This window comes from Abrus precatorius, unplaced genomic scaffold (genome assembly GCF_003935025.1).
Source record: "Abrus precatorius isolate BTA unplaced genomic scaffold, Abrus_2018 Scaffold0, whole genome shotgun sequence".
In the NCBI taxonomy this organism is placed as follows: Eukaryota; Viridiplantae; Streptophyta; class Magnoliopsida; order Fabales; family Fabaceae; genus Abrus; species Abrus precatorius.
This window is the reverse complement of record NW_020874290.1, coordinates 231,714-240,094: the sequence shown is the minus strand read 5'-3', so window position 1 is coordinate 240,094 and position 8,381 is coordinate 231,714. Positions and strand designations below refer to the sequence as shown.

Below are 8,381 nucleotides of genomic sequence, written 5' to 3'. Positions count from 1 at the left end.
CTATTAGTAGAAATATTCGATACATATATTATATATATACTTTAGTTTTCGTATAGTTTCAAACTACTCTTTCATAGAAAGAATGGAATGACATTGATCCTATAACTGTACCTATAGCAATTCACACTTATTATCTTAGGATTTGATTGAATTCAATGCGGAGAGAAATTTAGTATTTAGTATATAATTTTTTTCCTGGTCATATCAATAAAGTCATGAAATTTCGATTTATTTATCTCTTATTTTACATATAATGGATTTGCCTGAACCGATACATGATTTTCTTTTAGTCTTTCTGGGATCGGGTCTTATATTAGGAAGTCTAGGAGTAATATTACTTACCAACCCAATTTTTCTGCTTTTTCGTTGGGACTGGTTCTTGTTTGTATATCTTTAGTCTATATTTTATCAAACTCCCATTTTGTAGCTGCATCGCAGCTACTTATTTACGTGGCGCTATTAAATGTTTTAATCATATTTGGCTGTAATGTTCATGAATAGTGTTCAAAATATTACCAAGATTTTCGTCTTTGGACATTGGGGATGGAATTACTTTGATGGTTTGTACAAGTATTTTTGTTTCACTAATAACTACTATTCCAGATACATCATGGTACGGGATTATTTGGACTGTGAGACCAAATCAGATTATAGAACAAGATTTTATAAGTACTAGTCAACAAATTGGAATTCATTTATCAACAGATTTTTTTCTTCCATTTGAACTCATTTCCATAATTCTTTTAGCTGCTTTGATAGGTGCAATTGTTGTGGCTCGCCAATAAGAACTTATTCTAACTAATAATCTAAATCTGAATTCTATTTTGTTTAATTTTCTCCCAGTTATTTCCGTTGAATTCTTGTTCATATTGATGAAATGAATCAAAATTGGTAAGGAGTTGGTCAATGATGTTCGAGCATGTACTTATTTTGAGTGCCTATTTATTTTCTATGGGTATCTATGGATTAATCACGAGTCGAAATATGGTTAGAGCCCTTATGTGTCTTGAACTTATACTGAATGCAGTTAATATAAATTTCGTAACCTTTTCTGATTTTTTTGATAGTCGCCAATTAAAAGGAAATATTTTTTCAATTTTTGTTATAGCTGTTGCAGCCGCTGAAGCAGCTATCGGACCTGCTATTGTTTCCTCAATTTATCGTAACAAAAAATCAACCCGTATGAATCAATTGAATTTGTTGAATAAATAGTATTGATTATAATAAATCATAAAAAGTAGAATTTAGAATGAATAGTGTAATATTTATCAATTCAAATTAGCATGTATGATACGCAACTTAGAATCATGTTTGTGAAAATAAATAAAAGAAATCAAAGTATTTTGGTCCTATTCTCTTCTTATGAATTGATCTATAAGTCTATTTTTATTAGCAAAATTCTGATAAATCATTGATTCATCTGGTGTCTAAATATAGAATTCATTTACGAGTTTACTAGATCGAAAATTTTCAATTTTTGATGTTCAAAGATTTCTATAGATTCAATGTCACATTCAGTAAAGATTTATGATACATGTATAGGATGTACTCAATGTGTTCGAGCCTGCCCCACAGATGTATTAGAAATGATACCTTGGGACGGATGTAAAGCTAAGCAAATTGCTTCTGCCCCAAGAACAGAGGACTGTGTTGGTTGTAAGAGGTGTGAATCCGCCTGTCCGACGGATTTCTTAAGTGTTCGAGTTTATTTATGGCATGAGACAACTCGAAGCATGGGTCTAGCTTATTGATACGTTTCAAAAAACACCACACAAATACGTTTTTTTTTACTGACAAAAACCCGCGCTCAAAATAGAAAAAAAATTGCTTTTCTATTTTGAGCGCGGGTTTTTCTGGTCTAAGTATATCTTATTTTTATCACGAATTATTTTCCTTGGTTAACAATAATTGTAGTTTTGCCAATAGCTGGAGGTTCCTTAATTTTCTTATTTCCTCATAAAGGAAATAAGGTGATTAGGTGGTATACTATTTGTATATGCTTAATGGATCTCCTTCTAACAACCTATGCATTTTGTTATCATTTAGAATTGGATGATCCACTAATTCAATTGACAGAGAATTATAAATGGATCCATTTTTTTGACTTTTACTGGAGATTCGGAATAGATGGACTCTCTTTAGGACCCATTTTATTGACAGGATTTATCACCACTTTAGCTACGTTAGCAGCTCAGCCGGTTACTCGAGAATCACCATTTTTTTATTTCCTGATGTTAGCAATGTATAGTGGTCAAATAGGATCATTTTCTTCTCGAGACATTTTACTTTTTTTCATCATGTGGGAATTAGAATTAATTCCCGTTTATCTACTTTTATCTATGTGGGGGGGTAAGAAACGTTTGTATTCAGCTACAAAGTTTATTTTGTACACTGCAGGAAGTTCCATTTTTTTATTAATGGGAATTCTGGCTATGGGTTTATATGGTTCTAATGAACCAACATTAAATTTTGAATCATTAACTAATCAATCGTATCCCATGGCGCTGGAAATAATTTTCTATATGGGATTTTTTATTGCTTTTACTGTCAAATCGCCAATTATACCTTTCCATACATGGTTACCAGACACCCACGGGGAGGCACATTACAGCACTTGTATGCTTTTAGCCGGAATCTTATTAAAAATGGGAGCATATGGATTGGTTCGAATTAATATGGAATTATTATCCCGCGCTCATTCTATATTTTGCCCCTGGTTAATGCTATTAGGTTCAATTCAAATAATCTATGCAGCTTCAACATCTCTTGGTCAACGTAATTTAAAAAAAAGAATAGCTTATTCCTCAGTATCTCATATGGGTTTCTTAATTATAGGAATTAGTTCTATAAGCGATACGGGACTTAATGGCGCTATTTTACAAATAATCTCTCATGGATTTATTGGCGCTGCGCTTTTTTTCTTGGCGGGAACTAGTTATGATAGACTACGTCTTCTTTATCTCGACGAAATGGGCGGAATGGCTATCCCAATGCCAAAAATATTCACCATTTTCACTATTTTATCGATGGCTTCTCTTGCATTGCCGGGCATGAGCGGTTTTGTTGCAGAATTGATAGTTTTTTTTGGAATAATTACCAGCCAAAAATATCTTTTAATTACAAAAATACTAATCACTTTTGTAACAGCAATTGGAATGATATTAACTCCCATTTATTTATTATCTATCTTACGGCAGATGTTCTATGGATACAAGCTTTTTAATACACCAAACTCTTATTTTTTTGATTCTGGGCCACGAGAATTATTTATTTCAATTTCGATCCTTATACCCGTACTATGTATTGGTATTTATCCGGATTTCATTTTCTCATTCTCGGCTAACAAAGTTGAAGCTATTCTATCCAATTTTTTATAGATAGTTTTCGTGAATATGAATAAATGAAAAAAAAAAAAGAAAAAATAGTAAAAAATCTTATGTACAATAAACAAAATATTTTTTTCTTGTATTAACTTACAAAAAAATGAATTTAAGTTGTAATTGAATATGCTTGTTGTTTGTGAGAACCCCTTGAATCACTACTACATTACTTGATTTAAAGGGTTCTCGATGATTTATGGGAAGTTTGCTTCATATATATATATTCTTTCTTATATATAATATAATGAATGGTTTCCATATTTATATTTGTGAAGTTTTTTTTCACTCACTTTAATTCAATTAGATGTAAATGAACCATAACTATGTAGTCCTATTCCTAATAGATTTATTCCTAAATAACATACCCAAATTATAAAAAAGCCCATAGAGGCCACTATTGAAGAATTTAAATTTTCTACTTTTTTCTTTTTTCTAGTATGTAAATAAATTGCGAATATAGTCCAAGTAATAAAAGCCCAAGTTTCCTTTGGATCCCAATTCCAATATGACCCCCATGTCTCATTAGCCCATACTGCTCCTGAAATAATACCTATTGTTAAAAGGATAAAACCTAGACTAATAATACGGTAACCCCAACGATCTAATTGTTGAATAAATTGAGACCTGTAATAATTTCTAGAAGAAGAAAAAGAAGTTTTTTGTAAAACATTATTTCTTTCATTCATATTCATGTATTTGATTTCAGCAAACGAAAATGATTCATTTAAAAAATACAAATTATTGCTTTTACCAATAATTTGTATGAGTTCTCGAAATGAAATGACTAAAATAGCTACTGATAATAATGATCCACATAAAAGAGTTGCATAACCCAATATCATCATACTTACATGCATAATTAACCAATGGGATTGTAGAGCAGGTACTAATAGTACGGATTTTTGCATTTCGGTTAAAAGACCTGAAGTAGCAAAGCCTTGGGTAAAAATAACACTTGGTGCGATTATTGTATTTAAATAGTTGTTTTTATGCTTTTTGAAGCATGGAACCATATAAAAAATGGAAAAATTCCATGAAAGAAAGATTAATGATTCATATAAATCACTAAATGGTAAATGGCCCGAAAAAACCCAACGAGTAACTAACAATCCTGTTATACAGAAAAAAGTTATTATCATGCCTTTTTTGGACGAATCATATAATCCTAGGATTTCATTGACCGATAAAGTTATCAAATGAATTGAAATTACAATTGATACAACCGAAAACGATATATGAATTAATATATGCTCTAAAGTTGAAAATATCATATAGAATAAATAAAAATCAGAATACTAGGAATAGAAATAGGAATTGAGTTCATTATAGGACTTATTCTTTTGGAGGATAAGATATCATGCCGCTACTCGGACTTGAACCGAGATGCTCTAGCACTGCTTCCTAAGAGCAGCGTGTCTACCAATTTCACCATAGCGGCTTACTCGAAATCATAATAACCAATTTTTAGTCAATTGTCAAGATTCAAATAAAGAATCAATTAAAGTGTAATATTTGTTTACTAAACATTAACGAATTAAAAGAAGTCTATTAGAGAATCTATTAGAATTTTCGAAATTCTATATCTATATATATATTATTATTCTATATTCTTATTCTAAATATATTACATTTTTTCTTATTCTAAATATATTACATTTTAGAAAATTTTAGAAAGGAATAGAAAAATAAAATTAAGAATATAGAATAAATAAAAAAATGGTGAAATTTTTCATCAAAAATGGAACACTACATTCAAAGTATTTTTTTATTTAGAATATCGTTATACATATCCTAAATTTGTAGAATACTAATTTAGATATGAAAAACGAATTTAGATATTCCAATTATATTAGTATTTTAATATTCAAAAATGTTATTTGAATAAAGTTAATTCAGATTATTCTGACGTTTGTATTTGTTACAAAAAAAACTTTTTGAATTCCCCGTAAAAATAGATTGTGCTAATGAAAAAGCTTTTAATGTTGTCCAATATCCCCTCTTTTTCCAAAAATTTTTTCGAATGATTTTTTTTGATATAGAAGTGCGCTTTTTTGGAACTGCCATCGAGTTAGTATAGTTTTTCATTGTTATAGTTCGATGTGAAAGACATTTTTTTCTGTAAATGAAAAGGAATTCTTCTTTAATTACCCATATATCTTATGTATCTTAATGCTCCCTTTTTGCTTCCTATCTCTAAAGTAAAACATTGAATATTATAACTCTTTTTCCAGACATGAATATCTTTTTATTGTAATGGAAAATACTCAATTAGTTCAAAAATGAACTAATGCTTAAAAAAAAAAGAATTATTGAGTAATGTCGTAGGAATTGTAATTTTTTAATGAATATCAAAATAAACGAATCTTCGTAGTTTTAGTGTAATTCATTATTTATCCTCACTCTATACTTTTGTATAATTGTAAAAAAAAAAATAGAAATTCACATTTTTATTTTTACATATTTCCTTTTTATTATTTTATTAAAATTACATTCATTATTTATTATAGTAATAGTAATAAATATGAGAAAAAAAAAAGAAACTCTTTTTTTTTTTTTTACTAGGAATAGGAATTTGGTTATTGGTCCATTTTCAGTTTGTACTTAGTAATATTCGAATGGAACAAAGATTCAGAACAATTAATGTAATTCTATTTCTAGATTCACTTCTTTTATTAACCGACCCTTTTCTTTACAAAAGAGATGAAACAAAACTGACGAATAAGAAACAAAATTCATTAAGAATCCAATCCATTTGTTTTGTTTTTGTATGGAATATACACATCAATCTTCATGGATCATACCTTTCATTCCATTTCCAGTTCCTATGTTAATAGGAGTGGGATTTCTACTTTTTCCGACGGCAACAAAAAATCTTCGCCGTATATGGGCTTTTCCTAGTATTTTTTTATTAACTATAGTTATGATTTTTTCGATTGATCTGTCTATTTATCAAATCAATAAGGGTTCCATCTATCAATATGTATGGTCTTGGACCATAAATAATGATCTTTCTTTAGAGTTTGGATACTTGATCGATTCACTTACTTCTATTATGTCAATTTTAATTACTACTGTTGGCATTCTGGTTCTTATTTATAGTGATAATTATATGTCTCATGATCAAGGATATTTGAGATTTTTTGCTTATATTACTTTTTTTAATATTTCAATGTTGGGTTTAGTTACTAGCTCGAATTTGATACAAATTTATATTTTTTGGGAATTGGTTGGAATGTGTTCTTATTTATTAATAGGTTTTTGGTTCACACGTCCTATTGCAGCAAATGCTTGTCAAAAAGCATTTGTAACGAATCGTATAGGAGATTTTGGTTTATTATTAGGAATTTTAGGTTTTTATTGGATAACGGGTAGTTTAGAATTTCGGGATTTGTTTCAAATAGTCAGTAATTTGATTTATAAAAATGAAGTTAATATTTTTTTTCTTACTTTATCCGCCCTCTTGTTATTTTGTGGCTCAGTTGCTAAATCTGCCCAATTTCCCCTTCATGTATGGTTACCAGATGCTATGGAAGGACCTACTCCCATTTCCGCTCTTATACATGCTGCTACTATGGTAGCGGCGGGAATTTTTCTTGTAGCTCGACTTCTTCCTCTTTTCATAGTTCTACCTTACATAATGAATGGAATAGCTTTTATAGGTATAATAACAGTAGTCTTAGGAGCTACTTTAGCTATTGCTCAAAAAGATATTAAGAAAGATTTGGCCTATTCCACAATGTCTCAATTGGGTTATATGATATTAGCTCTAGGTATGGGATCTTATCGAGCCGCTTTATTTCATTTGATTACTCATGCTTATTCAAAAGCATTGTTATTTTTAGGATCTGGATCCATTATTCATTCAATGGAAGCTATTGTTGGATATTCTCCAGCTAAAAGTCAAAATATGGTTCTTATGGGTGGTTTAACAAAACATGTGCCAATTACAAAAACTGCTTTTTTAATAGGTACACTTTCTCTTTGTGGTATTCCACCTTTTGCCTGTTTTTGGTCCAAAGATGAGATTCTTAATGATAGTTGGTTGTATTCACCAATTTTCGCAATAATAGCTTGTTCCACAGCAGGATTAACTGCATTTTATATGTTTCGGATCTATTTACTTGTTTTTGAAGGATATTTAAACATTCATTTTCTAAATTTCAATGGAAAAAAAAATAATTCATTCTATTCAATATCTTTATGGGGTAAAGAAGAAAAAATAAAAAACAAAATTTATTTATTAGCTTTATTAAGAATGAAAAAGAATGAAATGACTTCTTTTTTTCTGAAGAAGACATATTCACATCGAATTCATCGAAATGTCAAAAGCATAACACGTCTTTTTTTTGATAGTACCCATTTTTTTGGTACTAAAAAAACTGCTTGTTTATATCCTCACGAATCGGACAATACTATGCAATTTTCTATGCTTGTTTTAGTATTGTTTACTTTTTTTGTTGGGGCCATAGGAATTTCTTTCAGCCAAAAAGGAATAGATTGCGATATATTATCAAGATTATTAATTCCGTTTATAGACCTTTTACATCAAAATTCAAAAAAAATTCAGGATTGGTATGAATTTTTTACAAACGTAACTTTTTCTGTGATTCTAACGTTTTTCGGAATATTTATAGCGTCTTTTTTTTATAAACCGGTTTTTTCAGATTTACTAAATTTGAATTTATTCAATTTATTTGAAAAAAGTGTTCCCAAACAAATTCTTGCCGATAATATAATAAATGTCTTATATGATTGGTCATATAATCGTGGTTATATAGATGCTTTTTATGAAATATCTTTAATTGGAAGTGTAAGAAAATTAAGTAAAATAAATTATTTTATGGATAGACAAGTAATTGATGGAATTCCAAATGGAATTGGTGTTACAAGTTTTTTTATGGGAGAAACTATTAAATATATAGGGAGTGGACGACTTTCTTCATATATCTTATTTTTTATATTCTTTATATTAATCTTTTTAGTAATTTGGTATTATTTATT

At 29.2% G+C, this 8,381-nt stretch overlaps 1 pseudogene; it reads left to right on the top strand.

The window, feature by feature from the left end:
* The first annotated feature begins 253 nt into the window (after positions 1-253).
* On the top strand, positions 254-1,221 carry LOC113859832 (annotated as a pseudogene).
* The last annotated feature ends 7,160 nt before the right edge of the window (positions 1,222-8,381 follow it).